A 22822-nucleotide genomic window follows, 5' to 3' on the forward strand; every position below is an offset into this window, starting at 1 on the left:
TTCGTTGAAAATTAATATACGGTATTGGTATTCAATCTGTTATTTTTACCGCGCGATGATGTTACTTCGAAACCGTGAAGTATACGCGTAGAGCTTTAATTATTTGATGTGCGCACGTAAACTATTGAATTATCCTCGAAAATCAATTCACTTTGACATTGCATTTGGTAATCGCCACGTCGAAAATCCTGGCGTATCATATTTAACAACATTAACAACAATCGATAATTGAGAAATATTCGATTCGAAAGGACTGTCACGGAGTTAATAAATTATGCAGTAAATTTGCAGTAAACGCGTCAAATTATTGACGGATGGAAATATTTCTGACCACGAACACACGAACGGATAAAAATTTGGAATAAATACAAGTATACCGTAGCTGTGAATGATAGATGATCACAATGCACAAAGCATCAAGTTCCCCAAGCAGAATCTAAAAAGTGAAAAAAGTCTGTTCCATAATTCAGATATCTGACTGCAAATATGAATTTCTTTGATAAAAGTATCTACGATTTCTACGCGTTCGTTCATCGAAAGCTCTTTGAACTCCTCCAGGATTTCAAAAGTTTCTCGAATCTGTGAGAAAAAAGATCTATCTACCTAAATCAAGTAACGATTTTTTTACAGATCAAAGAACACTGCGATTAAAGGAGAATTAATTTTTTCGAGAATCTCGTAGAAGATTCTTCGTGCCAAATATATCGCAGGAAATATTTCTCGGGAGTTTGACACACGAACTTAAGAGTTAGTAGATCACGAAAAAAAGAAGAAGGAAGGAAAATTGCTGATAAATAAAAATTCAGCAATGTTTCCATCGCATTTTGTTTCGCGAGGACAAACCGACGCCTTTTATAGCTTCGAGTTCCACTCCCCCTTTCTACGAATCTTAAAGCGTACAAACTTCAAACAGGATCGTGTTTACATAAAATCTGGGTTACGTAAGAGAAAAGAGCCCAAGAAGAAGAACGGAACTTCTAACAAATGCGTTTTATTGTACGCACAATATTGTGCGTAAATATGCTACTTTCTCGAACGAAATAAATTGCTCGATAAAAAGGATAAAAAAAATGAAATACGCGGTACGACATATGCATACATATTCTTGCGATCCCTGTTACTTTATCCTGTGTGTTGAACAAAGGACTGAAAGGTATAAAGGGGATACGCATTTATACGTGAGTAAAGAGCAACGAAAAACTAAAGCGCAAATGGAAGAAATCTTACCCGAGTCTCAAATCCTTCGAAAAAGAAGGGATTGTTGTTTCAAAGTGTCTATCTGTTGTATTCTTCTTGTTCACGTTTTACTACCCTTCCTAAGGACGCTAAAAACCTTTAAAAGCTCCGTGCGTCTAGACCAGCTGAAGCTCCTGCACTCCTTTCGCATTCCCTTATTTAAAGAAAGATTGTAACGTAGATGTTACTCTCGCTTCGAAATTTTGACGGTATAAATGCGAGAGAGTAGAGAAATCGGTATAAACATTTTCTTCAGTTCGTTGTAACGAGCGTGAGTTGTGTCGAGAGTAATCGAGAGTTTCGTGAATGGTGCAAAGAAAATTGAGATACAGAATAAATAGAGAACGAATGGAATAAAGAGATCGAGAAAATAGTTCACTTCGCGAAGGAATTAGAAATATAGAGAAAATAGAGAGCGAGGAAAATGGAGATACAAATAAAGAAGATGTATAGAGAAAAAAAGATACACGTAGAGTAAAGAGATACCTATGGAGAAAATATAAATATAGAGGAAATACACAATGAAAAAAAGATCTCTGTTAACCATGTACCCAATGTGCAGTTTACTCGTATACTGTATTAGTTACGTATGTTGTTCATTTAATCGTTTATCGGGAACTGATGTCCCTCTAACAGTGGAACGATTACAAAGGAATTTGTACTTTATGAAACGTGAAACGCTGTTTAAATTCAAGTCTACGCGTCGTGTAAATTTCCACCGCGAAAAGATGAAGAATTTCATTTCATCTCTCGAGAGTATTACCGGAGAGATAATTTCAGAAGAAGTATGACAGTGGATATTTCTCAACCCGTGCGGGCAAAAATTCTACCGAGCTCGTATCTCGTGGCCTAAGAAAGCCATACATTCGAGCACGCGAACATGTCGTTGCCGGTGAAGAATACGCTACGGTTTTCGCAATTTCCCGTAGTTTAATGCCGGGAACACGGTATGAAATTCGGAAAAGAATAGCTTCGGCTGGAATCACCGTCTTATTTCGTTGCGTGTTCAGAACGGTAAAGGACGTTGAGGAAAGAAACGTAGCCGGGATGCGCGAGAAGCGTTTTGAGTTGGTCAAGTGAGATAAATTTTTGCCGGGACGCGAGACGGCATACAAAAGCAGGTGTTTTGCCACACGGCTTTAAAGGACTTACATTTCCACGCCAACAGCAACTGCAAAATACATGACAATTTTAAGTCCTCGAGATAAATTGCGGCAAGACCGCGGTAACAAGTTCTTGCGAAACCGTTTCTCTAAGCTCGCGCCGCAGTTACTTCGTTTCTGCATAAAATCTTTCACGTTACGATCTTAAAATACTGCACGTACTGCTGTAGAAATATCAATAGAAATATATATATAAAAAAAATATAAAAAAAATATAAAAAAAACCCCTCCGTTTCGAAAAGCGAAGTGCTCTACACGCTTGAAAAGTTTCCTTTGACTCTGCGATTACGGTTGAAAACTTTGTATCGAGATACTTCAATCTCGCCGTGCTTTTTCATTTTTATTTCTAAAAGGTCTTTAAAACGTTTTAGAAAATATTGAGAAGCAACGAAGCAGTTCTTGATCGATTTTTAAATTTCATCTTTGTAAAATTGAAAACGTCAGTTCTCCAATTGATGCATCTCACCTTGAAACGTCATCGAAACATTTTTAGAAAGCATTGAGAAGTAGGTAAATGAGTAGTTCTTGATTGATCTTTAAATTTCGTGTTTCTGAAATTGGAAACGTCTGTTTTCCAATTAACGACAATGAATATTCTATCGCAACCGAATCGTTACTATTAGGACTATTATTGTATATATCTTCTCTTGTTTTTGGGTTACTCTAGCGAGGTACACAGGTTTCGCCAAGTGTTCCACGCCATGTGTTTAAAATGGCAACTTCTCGTAGCTCTAGGTACATGTTCTCATACAGCTTGAGTTGCTCAATGCTATTGTGTAATTTCAGCGGTATGACTCCTGTAGCGAATATTGTTATAAATGTATAGATTACATTTCTCGTTCACCGTTGCAAATTAATTTTCCTTCTTGAATATTTTCTATTTTCTTCTGTTATTACTGTTTAGATATTATGTATATTCGACACTATAATGTCTATCACGTACACCGTTCTCTTTACTTTATTAAAAATATCTGGTCTATCGCGTACCATTGTTCTCTCTGCTAGTATCGTTTATTTCTCTGCGAGTTACCGATTATTATCATTGTTATTATTATACGAGTAAAGACCGTATTGTAACGGTACACAGAATATATATAGTAAATAGAAAATCTGTACAAGTGGTTTAAGTCCTAATTTTTCAACGAATTTCTAAAAAAAAACGATCAATTCGGAACAATTCTGAAGGACGAAAAACACCGTTAGCCAGCTCGCACATACAATCTACATAGCTGCTTAAATTACACGGCGTGTGGCATTAAATATATTTAGTAAAATTGTCCAAGTGTCTTAAGTGTATCATTAACTTTAAGAAATTCCAAGATCTCGAGAATACAAAAGAGAATCGAGTCGTGCAGATGGCACGTCTTTGGAATAGCTTATCTTAGTTTAAGTACAACAAAACGTAGAAACTTGCGGTATTTGGATATTTTCCAAAGAACCAATACGGTCAAATGATAAGGGCTTCGGATAGAGGAACACAGTATTCCAAGAGAGAACCACTAGGAGCGGAGCATAGAATTGAAGTCTGTAGATTATTTTATCGCGAAGCTCAAGGCTCTCGAAGCTGTGGATTCGATCCTTCAGCGCCGCTCCACAAAGAACAATGAAGGAGAGAAAGTGTGCCAAGATCTTGCACGCTGGCGAGTTCGGTGAGTACATTATCGATCGTATAAGGGTGTATTAAAAGTGTTCTTTCGCGTTAAAAATGCATAGCATGGCATTTAGAGTTCTTTGAGGATAGATGGTCTTTTCCGCAGGAGTCAGCGAGACTCGTAAGATCGTGTCGTATTCGTAAGATGTACAATTGCAATTTCAGTGTACGAAAGAATTTGAAATCATACACCTATGAAAAAAAGTGGGGATCATCGACGATTACGGAAGTCTGTGTAGTTGATAAATAAATTAAACAGAAGAAAATCGCGAAATTTAATTCCATTGTTCACGCATTATCGTTTTATTTTAATGGTATACCATTGGTATCGGTATTATACAATGATATGTAAATTCTAAATATTATTCGATAATATTGAATCTCTAAGCAGTATTCAATAATATTTACTAATGTTCAATATTCAGATTGTCAATGAATTATTCAATATCAATAATTGATACGACAATTAAAGATCTACCTGTTAAATAACCAAACAATCAAGAGATCACACTACTACGTCAATCCTGACAGAAAGAAGTTTGTTAAAAATAATCATGCACGTCGAACACAATTATTAAAACGTTCGAAATATCTCGATTCTCGCTACAATGATCGAACCGATTGAGCGAAAAAAACCAAAACGAAGCGCAACGAGTACAACACGATCCGGTATAGAATAATTAGACTTGGCAAGTGTTTTGCTTCCACGAGAGCTCATCCCACTGGAGTTTCCGTGGATTTCAAAATATAGGATAAACTTTCGCGTCGATCATCGGTTCACCGAACTCGATTTCCGGGTAAATTCCGCGTCTATCGACGTCGAGGCGTGTCGTTCGATGAACTTTCAACGCGATAAGCAAATTAGCTACGGCTCGAGTCGAAACAGCGGGACTGCGGGAGTCCCGCACTTAAATTCGCGCGCTGACCGAGCAAATTTCGTATCGTCGGCCACTCCAACGACGCGGTAATTATCGCGAACTTCTTGCTAGGCCCAGAAGTGGCCAGTTAATTAGTCACGAAATTACGCAGCGCGATCTTTCGGCTCACGAGTTCCCGCGTCTTCCCCGGGCAGGTTTTTCCACTCGTTGACGGACTCCACGAAATGGTATATAAAGGGAGAAGCGAGGCGGCATAATTATCAGTGGCGCGTGAGCACATCGAGGAACTGGCGAGAAAACGCTTTCGAGTGAAAAATTGGCAAGGAAATGTTTCGAGTGTCTGGCGTACAGGGATATTCGTTTGTGTCTTTTTTGACAGGTGTTCTTCTACTCGGTGCCGGAGACGTTCGAACAATATTAAGCAACCGCTTAATAACTGAACGGTGTTCTGCAATAACGATCCAAATGAACCCTCGGGATCGTTAAAGTGAAAGTTGTTCGATGCACGACAAATAAATTATACTTTTGTTGCTCTTGTGAATCTTTCGTGTTGCAGGTATTGCGACTTAACTATTTGCTCAAAAGTGAACATCTCTTTTCTGGATGAACGAAATGCTGGTATTTCGGAATTTTTTCCAGCGATACGGAACGTACAATATAAATGTTAGAGTGTATTCTTTGAACAAAATTTCTGTCAATTTTTGGAAGAAAATGTTAAAGTATGTGGGAAATACGTTTACATTATTCGAGTGTCATAGTTGCACGCTGGGATGGATTTCTCTAATTTTGGTCATCAGAATTGAATAGATTTGGAATTTTTAGAAACTAGATAAACGTTTAGAAAAAGTGAGCATCTTCTTCGTGGAAAATGTTATATTTTCGTTAATATTTTGACTTTCTTTTTAATATGTCTGAACAGTATTCTCTAACTGTTAGATTTTGTATACCACTTTATACAATTGATGCTAGATTTTGGTGAAAATAGAAAACACATCAATTTTTTATATCTGAAAGAGTTCCCAATTAATAGATTCGGGTTTCGTGTAAAATTAATTCATTTTTCAACAATTTGCAGCTTCGATCAACCGATCCATTGAAAAATAAATATTGTTCAAATCGATAGAACGTCGTTGATATTTCCAATTTGAAAAAATTATTGCACCATATTCCCCCTAGTATCGATATGTTCTGAATTAATTCCACGACTTGCTTCCAATCAGAAATGAAACTCGACGTTTTCCATCAGATAATAAATTCATATCCAATAGAATGAAGCATTTCGTTTCATTCTTATTTTTCTTTCTTATTTCCCTAGTCATCTTCTTCCTTCTTCGAGCACGCAATATGCAGACACTTTGCCGTACACGAACACGCGGCTTTCTATTTTGTTCACGTACGCCAACATATTCCGTAAACATAGGAGCACAATTTCCAGTCCAACGGAAAACACGGGAATAAAAGGTATAAAACTGTAACAGGAGAATATTCAATTGCACGAGGGCTGTTTTGTTTGTGTAAACATCTATACCGACAATATCGCGTCAATTTCGACTGGAAAAATAAATATCGCTTCCGATTCGCGTGTTTATTCGCATTTCAAACGCGCACCCCGTGCCTGATTCGGAACAGGTATCACGATCATTTTAAAACAACTATGTTCCCAAATTTCACGGATTTCTCCGTTTGAATAAACGCGGGAGTTAACCCCTGTCCGATGGAAAAACACCGCGAACACGTTTTCCTATTTACCGAGTCACATTATCGAGATCACGTTCAAGTTTATTTTTCAACGAATCTGAAAAATCAATATCAATAGTACACTTTTGTACAATATATAGTAGAAGTATTCGCATAGCCCAAGTGCTGACTTCAGACGATTGTTATTCTTCTAGAATAAATATTATGGAATTCTTATCGATGACTGTATTAGTGTAAATGCATATGTCGATTGTTATATTCAAAACAATCGTTACGGTACGACACGGTTAGAGAGAAGTAGAACATTTCAAACAAATATTCATTATTGAATATTCTACTTCGAAACGAACAGTGAATTAAAGATCAAAGAAGCTCGCGTGAAAATTCGTAAAATATTTCTGGTTTAAAACATAGATTCTAAAAGAAGTTAGCAAATAGAAAGAAGTTAGCATATCGATGGTGCATTCGTCAATAAGGATGACATAGTAAACCTCGTCTTCGACGAAGTTGTATGTACAATTATTATAAATATAGTGAACAAGCATAATTTTTGTTTAGGAACGTTTCAATCTCTTATTTAGGACATCTTTGTAGACAAATGTTCATTCTTTGTACCTAGAAGTACATGAGTTTGGTATATTTTATTTCTACAGTATTCCAAATTTTCATAAGTTTTTATTTTGACATTTCATGGTAATTAATTGTACATTTTATCAATATTATATTTGTTCTGTTCCTGTGCAGATGTGCTTGATTAGAACGATTTCAGAGCTTTGCGAAGATGTTACAATAAACGAGCCCTTTATTACGAAAATAGTATAAATACATATTTGAAAAACATGGAATTGCCACAAACATTGCTCACAAAACATGTTTATTCTGCTTCTAAAGAAGGATCAGTGCCAACGAGATAACATTTCTTTATAGTCGCGTTGACTTCGGCTCTGTTGCTAAACCGAATGAGAAAAACATTATTAACGTTATTAACGTGATGTAAATCCACGTACAAAAAAATATTGTTATCTCCCTATGCCAATAACGACTGCAAAATATTATAAACTTACTGTCGTACAGAACACCTGTACACAACAATTCTTTCAATTGCCTTGATCGCACTAGCAATAAAAAAGAATAGGAATACATTTGAATTAATACAACTGTCAGAAAATACGCGAAATACGGAAATTAAATAAAAATAGATTGCATCGGTTCGTTATTCTATCGATTCTTCACATTGGTGTGTAACAGAAAAAATTAAATTTTACACGAAAAGTACTTTAAAATTTACACTTCCAAAGAATGGTACATTGACTGTAAAATTTGTACCAAAACACATACACACACATTACATTTAATGCAACGAGCTGTACTTACGAAATTTATTTGTGCGATAAAAATAAGATTGATAGTTTCTTTTCTCTTTGGTTAATATTTACATTCTTTAAACACTCGATAAATCTACTTATCAACGTGTTTTAGTTGCAACACAAAAACTCGTGTCTCGAAACAAAAATGAACTCGCACCAGTTTCACAGTGAACGTCTCCGAAAGAAATAATTGTCCTCTAGTTGCAATTTAAATACAATTAACGACAAACGGTCGAGAAAAATATTTAAATACCGTATTGTCCGATCCCTTTGAAGTCGTGTAGCTGCGGAAATAAACGAATACTTGTACGATTCGCTATACGTGCTTTACAGCGAAACGTTCAGCTATATTGTTTCATACTATGACGCGTCAGCTTCCATTCGATTCTCTGCTTTAACTGTGGATTCTTTACTCGCTTCTCGGCTTTAACGGAGGATTCTTCGGAGGACCTAGAGGACAAAGTGAATAGCAGCCGGTGTCTATCGTGTTTGCCAATCGGTCAATCGTGATCCGGATAGTCAGACAGATTGCTAACAGCGGACCGGTGGAATGCTCTGGCGGAATTACGCAACCATTTAAGTGCCCTGGAGCAACTAGACTTTACTATCGCTAGAGAAAGGGATATACCCTTCTCTTGTAAGTCTACCTCTATCTTTGTCACTCTTTGTTCCCTCGTCTTCCTTGCTCGCATTCTATACTTCCCTCTCGACCTCTCGCCTCTCTTCCTCGCTCTCTTGACTCGATAGCAGTTTGTATAACCACGGTTACCAGCTAGCAACAATACCTTCGATCCATTCTAGTTGGTTTCGGAATATTATCCGGCTGCTCACGTCAATTTACAGTGCCAAGTAGCTGGCTGAGAAATGTAGATAACGAAGGAGCCATCGCGTCGTGTAACGGGGTTTTTTTATTTCCAGGAGACGACTCGGACGATTAATTCACTTTATCGAAGAAACGTTAAGATGTTCTTTTTATTTTTCTTCTTTTTTTAGATAAATGACAAGTGGTCGAGACACGCAATAAGACGATTGAGAATGATGTACCGTGGACGGCTAAGTTGCAGAGCTAAAGGAAACAGAAAGGTATTCTTCGAGACAACGTTAAACGGTGAGAAGAAAAACGATTCAATGGCTGCTTAACGCGACTTTAATTGAAGTGTATGTCAACAGGAATTTCTGAACGTAGAATTAAACGGATTACTACAATCGGTTATTTCATTGGCAGATAGAGAGAGCAAGGTGAACGCAGTCTGTAAGAAAAATACGATCGAATTCAGGTGTTTTGCACGATACAACGTGCGAAATGATTGTAAATAATGTGACGAACAAATTTTCTTTACACGAATTCCACGATTATTGATTCACGGAGATAAAAATAGGAAACTTGTACTGAAGGAATATGGAAAACATTAAGTATCGCTTAGATCTCGACAAGACTACGATCAGTAGTTAATCTACTATTAATAATTGTGAATTGTTCGAATAACTTTGAATAAAGCTTTATCTATTTTCCATTTTTCGAAACCAATCCCCTAATTTTATACGAATTCCTTGTATCATAGTAATAAATCTTCGAAGTAACGAAATATTAATTTTATCGTACAATTATTATTGTTGTCGTCAAACAGCTTGTGACATTCGTTTCGAATTTGAAAGATTCATCGGATTCTAATCTTAAAGAGTTATTAATTATGTTTATGATTCAGAGTGATTATTAAGTGTTGCCATTGCTTCCTTTATTTCTGATGAGTTGCGAATACGATTGAACTGGCATCAAATGAGAGTCATTGATATGCATCAATATGATAATCACGTGTCTCGACAAGTCTTGAATCGATATTCTCTAGAATAATAATATAGATTGCTGTTGAGTTTATCAAAATAATAATACAACGTGTACATACATCTTCCAAAGCATTTTATTATTTTTATTTTAAACATTTCAACCATTATATTCCGCTCTTGCTAAGCAATAATCATAAAACAGAAAATAGTTTTATTTTTAAATAAATGTGCAGGCGATACGTGGGAACATAACCAGTTTGATGTGAATCCAAAATACACAGTCTGCAATTTCGTATTTAACACAACAAGTTAAGCTTGAAAATTCAAATGTATTTATTGTTATTAGTTTTCACGGTGTCTAAACTTAGTATTTGATACGTTTTAGACTAATTGTATCGTAAGATATTCGTGTAACCTGCTCGCTTTGAAATTTGTATACATAGGATTACTTCAGTCTGAAACCTAAACGAAAGACTACTATATCATCGACCTCGGTGAAAAGACGAAAAGGCTCTTCTTGTCAGAGCCATTTATATACATATAAAAACTAAAGCTTATCTCATACTCATACACTTCTTACAAATGTTTAAACCCAATGGACGCTATTTACAAACTTACAATAAAAAATTAGCTTTTTAATGTTCGACTCTTCTTTTTTCACCATCAAGCAAAAAGTGATTCGATTCGTCTCGGTCCCTTTCACATTCCTCTCTACATAGAACTTCTCTACTCTGTATTTTAGTTTAAAAAGAAACAGTTACTTTGTATTTTTTTTTTCGGAGAAGATTAGGAACAGTTCTTTTGGAAAAAGAAATAAAAAGCTTAGAAAGACATATGTGTACATGTGGGATTATTATTCCTCAGCATGGCTTGCTAGAAAAATAACAATTTCAAATGCAAGTGCATCGATAATATCGAAACACTTCTCGGTTCTCTATCGTTCGTTGCTAGTCTTCGAACAAATATTTCACGAGTAAGCAAAATTTACGCGATCAAACTCTACCCTTCACCCTTTTTGAATCAGCTTTTGAAGGATTTACGGATACGTTACAAAGCGTGTTATAAAACTACTCCTACCACCGCCACCTCTCATTCCCCGTTTCATTCAACCTTTACCTTTATCTCTCGATTTAGTATCGCACAGGATACAATAGTACAATAGCGTGATAATATCAGGAGTAAAAGTCCGGCATTGTTCGAACGATTACGCTCGCCCGCGTAATCCTTAATTGCATTCGCCCGTAGCGAGACCACGATCTATACGATCCTTTGGATTCATGGTGTTCCCTGGCCGAACCACGACATTGTCCGGGATTCTGTCACACCAGGGATACACTCGTGATTCCATGGAGCCTCTGCCCCAAGAGATACAGTCTGCGAGCAAGATATGAACACACTTCCGCAATATATAGAATATTGTACCAGTATCCTATGTAACGTTTCACGACCGTAACATCGTGTATTTTTTGTTCCATTATAAATTTCGAGAGCTTTCAGAACCTTTATTACACTGTTCGAAATAATTGAACGATATGGTGTCTGAAGAGTGGACCGTTGAAATTTTTATGCAATCTTCGTAATTCGGTAAGTTTAATATTTTTACAAATGTCAACCTCGCTTTATATGTTAAATAAAATTGTAAACTTTCCTTGCACAAGAAAATGTATTCAGTAGTAAATGGAATTGTTTCTTGTGTTTTAACCACGATCGGTCGACAGCAGTTATAAAAATTCATATTTGCAATAGTTGTAGGAAAATTAAATTTTATAAGGACGTTTTAACTGTCACAAATTATTACAAAAATTATAATAAATGTACAAACATTCTTTTTTCACTTGTGCATACTAATTCGCAAAAATGAGTTATTATTTCGTCACATCAATTTCATTTCTTTCTTTCTAATTTCGTACATAGATACATTTCTCTTGTATAACGAATAATTGCAATTTCATTCGGCACATCGAGTGTGTTGCAAGATACTGTAATGTATAAATAATTCAAAGCGTGCTATCATTCTGTCGCGGACTGTATTTGAAACGAAGTGCATTCTTAATTGAACGTTGGTTTGCACAGTGAACCAATAAATTATTGATGTCAAAAGTGCTTTCAAAATATTGCCTCGCTTTAAAATATTGACTGGTTCTAGTAAACGATAATCCGTGTTTTGGAAAAATCGTCGCACAAACGCGTGTACTGGATTTTATTAGTTTCAATTCTGCACAGTCGAAATCAAATTTTAAATAAATCGAAAGCGATTACCAATTTTACAAGCTAGAAACGAACCACATTGGAAACTCTTGTCGATACAAACGGAGCGGAGAGGAGAAACGAATGTCTATCGATAAATAATCCCCCTAATAAATATTCAGATGCGCCGGTTTCTCGTAAGTTAACATAATTGGTTAACGGAGCCAGTATCGGTGCACTTAATCTTAATTGGATGTTACAGCCCTTTCGTGTCTGCTTTATGTCTAGTCATTTATAAAAGAGGCTTACTTCGAAACCAGTGGTACCTATGCGAACCGGTTTACGGATCCGCGAGACATCGTTTGATCTCCATAGACTGTAGTTCGCGCAAAGCAGATAATTTTGAAGTTTCCCCTGTTAGGTGTGTATCGAGGGGGTCCGAGAAACTTCGCCGCTAAGATATATGCGTGTACGAAACAGAGAACTATATAGGTATAAATCTTACTTCACGCCTCGCTTCTCACTACTATATCAATCTATGTATTTGAATTCTGACCTATTGGATTTGATTTATTCCGGTGCACCGAGCACCGGAGCAGCGAGCTCGAGACACATCGAACAGGGAATATTAATTATTACCAATGAAATTACTGCAGAGGAGAGTAATATCGAATAACAGTAAAAATAAGAAATAATAAGTAGAACGATGAAAAATATCGTCAAACGTTCTAAGGTGTTAATCGTTCCTGAACGATATCAAAATTAAAATTGTAATAGCAATATTATAAAGTAACATTTCATTTGTGACTTATTACCAATGAAATTACCGAAGAAGAAAGTAATATCAAGTAACGGTATAATTAAGAATTAACGAATACGATGATAAAAACATCGTTGAATATCCTTAAGTATTAATTGTTCTCGAACGATAAACTTTATTTTAATGCATAAGCTTCTAATCAGTAATTGTACTCGAACAATATTCAGATTAAATTGATCATACCTATATCGCAATATGTAGTAATATCAAAGTAAGATATCGATCGTGATTATAGTTTCATGACGTATCATTAGGACAAAGAAAGATGCTCTTTGAAAATTACTTTCGGAAAGCAACGAAAGCGGAGAGTTTCTGTCCGATCGATGAATCCATTTCCACTGATGTTTCAAGTTAATATCGTCTCTTTTATCTAGAGACAATCACTACTGTGTTTCGATGATGAGAAACCATCCACGTTACTTCCGTGAAAATCATTGCGCTAGAAACCCGCCGGTCGACTGACCCAGCTGAAAGTACCTTCGACCTTTCTGCAAGAGTTGCAGCCGCGATTGCACAACGTTAATCGACAATCATGACCGAGAAAACTACCACGAGTTGTTCTATTTCTGTCGATAAAACTTGCACGATTTGTGTGGTCAGCGAAATACATTCTTCATCGAATGTTCGTTTGCATGGTACACCGGATTACTCGCATCGTAAGAACTTCCAAAAGATTGGTCCACTTTAAAATATTCACACATTTCGGTAAGCGATAGTGCAATTGAAACAAAGTTTCTAAATATTTCTCAATGCTGAAATTAACACATATCTTCCATGCAAGAGCTGAAAAACGATTGTACGATTAATTTACCGATCGTTCAATTTGAATAAACGTCCCACTTTTCTTTGCAAAAAATTCGATCGATATTAAAACTCGATCATTCGAATGAAATCTAAACGATCATTGAATACCGTTCTATTCAAGGGTTAATAATCGTAAGAACCATCGGGAAGTTAATAAAATATTCAGGTTAACGCAGGAACGTTAATTGTAGTTTCATCGTGGACATTCGTTAAATGGGGTCTCGCGCGCGTTTCCACTCGGACGTAAATTTATGCGAGATCGTCTTTTCCGGAAGACATTCTTGCGTATCCTCCAATGGCAAGCGGAGGACTTTCCACGCGGCTTCCAGGAGACCATTGGTCACGATGGAAACCTGCTGGGCGACTAACCTACCTGGGAGCACCTACGACCTTCTCGCAACGCAGCGGTGCACCTCTGGTTGCACAACTGCACCGGTGCAACGTGGCTGCAGAGTCATGATCGAAGGGGCTACCGCAGCTCGTTCCATTTACGACGTTACGTTCCAGACGTTGCTAACGAAAATTCGAACGTAATCGAGTCATTTCACGAATTTACGACGGTGGGTTTCGAACGTTGTTAACGAAAATTCGAACGGAATCGGCAGTCATTTCGTGAATTTACGAAGGGACGTTTTAGACGTTGCTAACGAAAATTCGTGCCCGGTGAAGTCATTTCCCGAATTTACGACCATGCCGCTCTTGCTAAGACCACATAGAATCCGCTCAACAATATTCGATCGCGCGTCCTGTGAAACCAGACTTTATTTTCATTTACTGCAAGAATGTCTTACCGCGTCTTTGAATTTAGATATATTTTCAATAGGTATCGTGCACGAAAATCTATAAGTAAAATTACATATCGAGCTCGCGGCTGTAATCAGCAAAAAAACGAAATTCACAGATATTTGTTCATTTTTCTAACAAGGGTAAACATTTTAGAAAGGATGAGAAACATCAAACTGTAATCTTTGAAAGAAATACAAATTTTCAGATTTATAAATAAAAACTTCAATTGAAATTGTGTTTACTGTTGATTAGTGTAGCATTTAAATTACGTTTAACAATTAAGTTTTAAACGATAGTAATATCGAGTAACAAATAATATGTAGGTGTATAATTATATTGTTTTTTCTCTAATATTTCTTTTGTTCCTCGAATCTATCTATCTATCAAATTATAGAGAGTGGCATAATAAAATTCGATTGTATATTATCGACTGTTTAAAAATAATATTCAAACTTTTACTCTTTTATCGAATGTACACGTAACAAGCAATCGAAAACTTTTGAGCGATAGCGTACAAGTTAAATAAGTTTAGTTTCAACGAAGAAGTAGAAAAAACAATTGTAAAAGAGGAGGAATAAGGTTTTAATTTATTCGATATCCGTACTAGTTTCGCCCTTACGTCTTTTGCGAAGAAGAATGAACAACTTTTCGCATTGTAAAAATTGTGCTCGTGAACTCTGAGTGGTTTTCTTGAAAAACAATTACAACGAGACTTCTGCAACGAGCTTCAACATAAAAAGTAAAACAGAAATTTATTTCGAAAACTTTGTACCATCGCATCGCCTGGAATCTTTAGTTTTAATAAGTCGGTGAAAGTTTTCTTCTTTCACTGCGGAAGCAATTCTAATATTTTTAAATGTACCGGGATTATTGATATCGCGATGACTCGGGCAATTGAGCGTCGAACGAATGAGTCCTCGAGCTGAACACAACAAGTAAAATTTATCGATCGACAAGAGATGTTGGATCAACATTATCAGCGATCGTGGTCGTGATTACGATAGTAATATGATTATGAGATACTCGAGTATACGAACGTTACGTGCACGGATCAGGGTATCTGAATGTCCACAGAACCTCAACAGTGTGACGTGGTGCACACCCGAGTGAATGTGATATGTTATAATTTGAATAGTAATATTCGAATACTCAAATATTTGAATGATAATACTTGTATGCTTAAATACTTCAATATAGTAAGTCTTCTACCAACATTGTCCATGTGAGTCGAATTCTATAATTACAGTGTATTCTAAGGAGAAATAAAGATCAGTTTCAAGATAATGTTATACCATGAGTAAAGAGAAAAATATAAATAGTGTCGAGTATTTTTTGCTCAGTCACAGATGATACGAAGACTGACTAAGACGTCTGACCTAACACGACTTCAAATTCAGAGCATTCGACCACATAAATATTCGAAGTTCATTCGTAACATTCGACTATTCAAATATTCGAATTCCTATCGAATGCTATGGCTACTCAAATATGAGAAGTTTATTCGTATCGGTCGACCACTCAAATATTAAAAGTTCATTCATAGTATTCGACCACTCAAATATTGAAAGTTCATTCATAACATTCGACTACTCAAATATTCGAATTCCTATCGAATGCTATGGCTACTCAAATATGAGAAGTTTATTCGTATCAATCGATCACTCAAATATTGAAAGTTCATTCATAACATTCGACTACTCAAATATTCGAATTCCTGTCGAATGCTATGGCTACTCAAATATGCAAAGTTTATTTCGATCACTCAAATATTGAAAGTTCATTCATAACATTCGACTACTCAAATATTCGAATTCCTATCGAATGCTATGGCTACTCAAATATGAGAAGTTTATTCGTATCAGTCGACCACTCAAATATTGAAAGTTCATTCATAACATTCGACTACTCAAATATTCGAATTTCTGTCAAATGCTATGGCTACTCAAATATGCAAAGTTTATTTCGATCACTCAAATATTGAAAGTTTATCCATAACATTCGACTACTCAAATATTCGATATTCGTTCGTAGAATTCGAATATCTTCAAAATACTCCAATACGATATTATTCGAGCAGTTCCACGACTTCGAACAATCGACATTCGAATAATCGACGTTTCCGACGATCGATGTTCCGCTGTAACAACGATCGTAGATGTTAAACGCGGAGCAAGAGGCAACGGTGGTCTCGCGTTTCCTGAAACTACGTGCTCGCCGAATGGAAAATCGCGTAGGATTGTCGTTCGCGGAGGAACCCGTGAAGCGAAAGATCACGCGGCACGGCGAGAAAGTTGCTTTCGCTCGGTTCTTCGAGAGGAGATCGGCGACTTCTCGTAGGCATTAAAACGCATTGCACCGTAAGTCCAGGGCCGTCGTCGAAGCTGGCTCCGAGCAGAAATTCTTATCATTTCTCTCGGCGAGTTCAAAGATCGGGCAACTATCGCGGTCCCGTTCGAAGAACCCCGAAACTCGGCTTCGAGCGACCCGGGGACGCGAATTACGAATTTTACGAGCGGGACGCGCGATAATCAGTCGATCGGAGTTTACGGTTACAATAAAGGGGGACAGAGATTTTCTGGAGATAATATTCGTCGTCCCAGGATTCATCGTCGAAACGATATAAAAACTTTGTGGCAAAGTATAGGGACACTCGAATTGGATTTATCGAGCGATAACGACCCATACGATTCTATTAGAGAGGATTTAGAAACTGGAACGAACAATAACGACGAACAATAACGATTCGATGCTCGATCGAAGAGGAACTCGAGACGTTGTTTGCAATTATTTGAGAACAAGTTCGAAGAGTATTTCTACGAACACATTGACCGAGTTAACTACTTTTTAGAGTACACGATTGGATTTTAACGGCAATAAGTTCACGATGTATGGTATACTCATTTGCACGTGTTCACGAAACTATGGAGCAATATTTTACGTTGGATACGACACCGTGAGTTTGTAATTTGTTCGAAGCCGTTGCGGAAAATGATTAGCGAAACCGGATCGATAGCCACGATTAAAATTTTAATTCGAAAAGGTTAAGAATAAAGCATAGTGTGAATTCTAATTGGTTAAGAGCGACTGTGAATAGAATCAGATGAATATCGGAACATGAAATTTTCTGATACGTCGATGATAATATCAAATACTAGATAATAAATATGTAGATAGATATCTTTACGATTATTCGACGTAGGATAAGTGTGTTTCTGATCTCGTAATATTCTTAATACTCTCACCGTTGGTACATTTCATTTTTCACAGTTGTATCGAGCCACTTCATAAATCTTTAAGTATTTAATTGCGCGGAACATTTAACCTCGTATATGCATACATAAACGTAGTCGTACCACTTCAAACAATACGACGATTCGTTGCTACATTGTATTTGTCAGTAAAAAAACACACGTATGAAAAATTCCTAAAATTCCCTCCAAAAGTCGAGACAATTTTTTCAAAATCGAAATCATTAACGATCGACGTTGTAATCGACGTTGGACGAGATTTTGAAAATAAGTTGATCGACAGGGACATCGATAAATTAATTTAGTACTAGGAAGAGATCATACGAGAATAGCGAGTTCATGGAAAATGAATATTATCTTCGAATAAAATTTACTTAAACAAAAATTAAAAAATAAAATTTACTTAAAATAATCGTAAGAATTATTTAATTTATATTTCTGATTATACTCAACGACCAATTAACGCTCACAGTGTATAGCATGGACAAGAAAATTACACACGAAAATTTACTTAAATAAAATAATATTTCAAATAAACGTAGGAATTGTTTAATTTATATTTCTGATTATCCTTAACGACCAATTAACGCACACATTGTATAGCATGGACAAGAAAATTTACGTAAATAAAATAACATTTAAAATAAACGTTGGAATTGTTTAATTTATATTTCTGTTTATCCTTAACGACCAATTAACACTCACAGTGTATAGCACGAAGAAGAAAATTACACGCGAAAATTTACTTAAATAAAATAACATTTAAAATAAACGTGAAAATTGTTTAATTTATATTTCTGATTATCCTTAACGACCAATTAACGCTGTTAAACTGTACAGCATCGATACTTAAATTACACGTGAAACTCGATTGAAGAAAGAATAAAACTGAAATAAAGTTTCAATCTTCCCTTCTGATCGCGTATTGTAAATCGTGCGAACGTAGACAAAATTGAAGATACCGAACCGTACAAATACAAACGTTAATAAAGTCGCGTAATGCGGTACCCAGGGGACCACCAGGTCCGGACCGTCGATCATTTGTTATCTTGTTCGCGGAAAATCGATTTTGGTCGTCAAGTCTGGGCAAGAGATCGGTTGTGTACGGCACTGCTCGTATCTCTCGCGAAGTACTCGCTATCGAGCGCACGACCACGTTCCTTATTATTTCCCATTAAGGCTGGATGTTCCTCTTGCCCTCAAAAGAGTTCCTCGTCCGACGACCCGCGGCATTTAAAAGCAGACGGAGGTATAAAATTTCACGGGATTCGGGGCGACTCGTGATAAGCCCTAATAGTCCACCCTTCCCTCGCCTCTATACAATTTTCCCGAGAACGAAAGAATTCAAAACGAACGCCTCGGGAGCGGATCGTTTCTCTCCCGGACAACTAACTCGTTGGTGGTACGCTCGGATCAAAGCCTTTAGCCGCAAATTTACGCAACTCTCGACTGTGCTAACCGGCTGAATTATACTTCGATTTGTACGACGTAACCATACTTATCTTCGCGGGATCCCCTTACGATTTCCTTCTTTTATTTTCTTCGCCGCTGGTTTCCTTTATTGCTTTCCGCTACGCCGAGGCGATCTATTAGGTCAGTGTTACCCGAACTTCTTTAGTCGTGGAACACGTTTCCACCGGTAATACATTTTGTCAAGCGGTTGTATTCTCTTTAGCCGTGTGCTTTCTCGAATTGAAATAACATAATCGATGCTTAACTGCTATTTTATTTAAAAACAAGAATCGAAATAAAAATACGCGACGTTGAATTAACCGATCGGTTGAAAGTCAAAGCTGCGTCGCAGGAGGAAAGTTGTACACGTATTTACGTACCAATCCGTTGTAAATTATAATTTTTTAAACGAAAGAAATGAATTCATATTCTGAAGCGAAAGACTATTTAAGAGAGTGAAGCACGCTTGGGTTAAATACACTCCGAATCTTGAAATAAACAATCGGAGCCAATCGTAACCTTTTGTCTTGACAATATTATTCTGAATGCTTGATTAAAGAAAACACCAGGCATATAACTTTCTGGTTTCTATGGTTAATTTTGTAAGACTTTTTACTTTATTGTTCAATTTTTCCATCTATTCGTAAGTATCGTTATTAGTAAATAAGTTGTAAAATTAATTCAGTACCGACGCTTTTTCTACCTTTGATTAATTCAACATTGAAGAAATTAAAAGAAAATTTCAACGTTAATCGTAAAATTGATCGAATAATATTGTTTTTGAGACACAGTATACATTTTGATAGTATTTGTCGTTAATAACCAATTAGATGGACAAAATTTTATTTGAAAAATAAATTATCAGTTATTAATACCTATTTATTCGCAACGTTTATTCGATCGGTATTCGAATATGTTTCTATTCGTTCAACGTGAAGTACAACCATTGTGTCATTTCGATAGTAATTTTTATTCAACAAATAACGCACGAAACATTTCTTATCCGTTACTTCTTATTCAAAATTGTTATCTAAATAAGTTTTCGCCTATGTTTGTCTAGTTACGGTTTATCCAACGCTAAACATGTACTCAAATGACAAAAAATACGTTACCTTAGAAATATAATGTTGTAATTTTTACTCGCACAAATGATAATTACGTGTGGTACATAGATTGCCCTGGAAATTTAAAGCAGCAGGAGAGTTCTCGATAAACAAATAACACCGGTCGACGATATTCATTCGGGAGTGAGAATCGACTCGCAACTTTTACCGGCCAGTACTGTTACAAAACGGGAAACTCGACAAAACAAGCAACAACGCAGAGGGCACGCAAACTTCCAACGTGTTCGATTTGTGTTCTGAAAGTATCAACGATAAGCGCATTGGAAGAAAGTTCGGTTCGTTTGCAGTTCGAACTGCGCGGATTATCCTGTGTTTAACCACTCCTCTGGTCGAGTGTTTTTCAATAGTCGCTCTAAAAACAAAAAAAAAACGATCCTTTCCTTATTTCCCCCTTTTCACGTTTAAAACTAGTTACGGAAATATATTTAAAAATATCAAGACCAAAGAAATACTATAATTCGTAGATTTTATCTAAATCTCTTTAAAGAGAGCGTATCAAGAATCGTAACATTATCCATTATTAAAACTATGAACGTGAATACCTTGTAATCATTTCCATTACATACTTGTAAATATAAATTTTGAGATGAAAAAACCTACTGCAATTCGTACATTTATAAATAACAGAAATTGTAATACAATTTATTGATAAAACTGCAATTCATGCGTACATAGTATTCGTTTAAATTAAATGCTTCCGATTACCGAAGCTTAATAATAATAATTAAATTTTACATTCTTTGCGTATAAATGGAATTGTAATTTTCAGCTTATTCCCGCAACAGACTTTCACTAGCAAAAACACACACAAAAGCACAGCTTTGATACGAACGCCCGTTGTTATCACGATGCATTATTTTTACACGCGTTCACGTGCAATTAAAGCATTACTTTTCACATTTCCCTTATTAGTGATAACTGCGGAAAATTTTCTAAAGCGTAGAAAGTGTGCAATTAAACTGGTACGTAAAGTGTGCTTTCACGTTGTAATATTTTTTACGAGCATCGCGAATACTTGAAAGTATAATAAAGGTCGTTTTCATTATCGCAGCCGATACAGTCCGAGTAAGTCACTCGATTCTCTTGTTTTTCTTTCAAGGATGAAAATTCATCTGTTCCACTTTTACACAATTGTATAATTTTACGTATCTCACTCGTGGATACGTGTATTTGAAATTCGTGATATTCGATTAAAATTAGTCTCCGTGAGAATTAATTTCTATCCCAGGAGCCATTGTCGGACATTCGTTCGACAAATTCGATCGTCGAGGAAAGTAGCGGTCGTACATTACGATGACAAACAAGAGTTGAATTCAATTGGAACGTTTCCTTCCGTGAAAATGAAATTAGTACGATCAGCTTTCGACTCACGATTTCGGAGAAATTGCAGAGCACGATCATCTTAAATTTTAGAAATTTGCCTTTGCATAGAGGAAGTGAGACGGAACGAACACTTTCCAGCAGAGCGAGCATCCAGCTTTGAGTTGAATGAGAAATAGATTCTAGAGCGAACATGAGCGGAAATAGGCCAGAAAATTCGCTCGAAGAGAACGACTCGGTGAATTTTTCTAAAATTGAACAGAGACCGTGTGAAGAATATTTCTCACCTTATCTACGCGGAGATAAGAATTAATTGGTAAACCTTGCAACGATACGAATCGAAGGGACGTCGAAACCAACTTTATGAATGACTTTATCGCTGATAAGGAAACAGTGGTGAGACTAGAAAGATTTGAGCGCGATGGACAGCTCTCCAATTTTGTTTCGAAAAACGATCGAATTTTCTTCGAGCGAGGGGGACACTTTCCATCGAAGTTTCCGTGGCCGAAAAACTGAACACCGCTACGGTGGTTCTGAAATCGAACTGGATTTGACAAAGAAGACTCGCAAAAAGACACGCTGGAAACTCGATCGATATCTGGAAATAAGTTTCAGAAGGTTGGCCGCAAAAAGGGGGATCGACGAAAGTTTTTCCACGCCGGAAACAAGACACTAATGCTTTACTCCCGAACTGCCTTCGAGCAGTTTATATCAGTTCCAGATATGACTCACGGTGAGATCTCATATCCGAGAGAAGATGTTTTATTATTTACAATTCCGAGTAACAAATACGGTCGCATTATCTCGAAATTGATAAAGTATGTTTCACGATAATCCACTTCCTGCACGATAGAATCGCTAAATAGTCCAGCGAGTCCGTTCGAGTACCTTGTTTCGAGTAACTATTTGAAGCAATTCTCATTCTCGAATCGCGAGATTCGAATTTTACTTTCGCGTCGTTGTTGCAGACGCCGAGAGTTAACACGCGTAACGAAAACTTGAGAATAATGGTTCATTCGAACGAAGGAAAATTAATCTTTCGCGGAGAGTTGCAATTATCGTGTACCGATGAGAACTAAACAGTGAAAGGCTCGGTGGTAAGATCAATGCCAGTGAGTGTGAGAAATTGAATGAGGATTTACTCACCGAGAATAAGAATATTGAGTTTAAGGGAAACGTAAACCTGAACTGAAGAGAATATCGGGAGTATACGTCACCGAGTTTTCTTCACGGTGCAGAAGTGATTCTTGTGAACACTGTTCGCGATCAATGAAAACGAGAAATTGGAAACCTATAATTCCGT

At 36.6% G+C, this 22822-nt stretch overlaps 1 protein-coding gene and 1 long non-coding RNA gene across 2 annotated transcripts in view; one reads left to right on the forward strand and one right to left on the reverse strand.

Moving 5' to 3' along the window:
- The window catches only part of Irsp53 (Insulin receptor substrate 53 kDa), a 292637-nt gene that overhangs the window by 215878 nt on the left and 53937 nt on the right, over window positions 1–22822 (reverse strand). The gene's annotated exons all lie outside the window — the stretch shown is intronic.
- On the forward strand, window positions 5234–9508 carry LOC143149054 (uncharacterized). Its single transcript, XR_012992678.1, has 3 exons — window positions 5234–8630; window positions 8987–9101; window positions 9164–9508. It is a non-coding gene; the product is annotated as an uncharacterized LOC143149054 (long non-coding RNA).

The sequence above is a fragment of the Ptiloglossa arizonensis genome, chromosome 7 (assembly GCF_051014685.1).
Source record: "Ptiloglossa arizonensis isolate GNS036 chromosome 7, iyPtiAriz1_principal, whole genome shotgun sequence".
Taxonomy (NCBI): domain Eukaryota; kingdom Metazoa; phylum Arthropoda; class Insecta; order Hymenoptera; family Colletidae; genus Ptiloglossa; species Ptiloglossa arizonensis.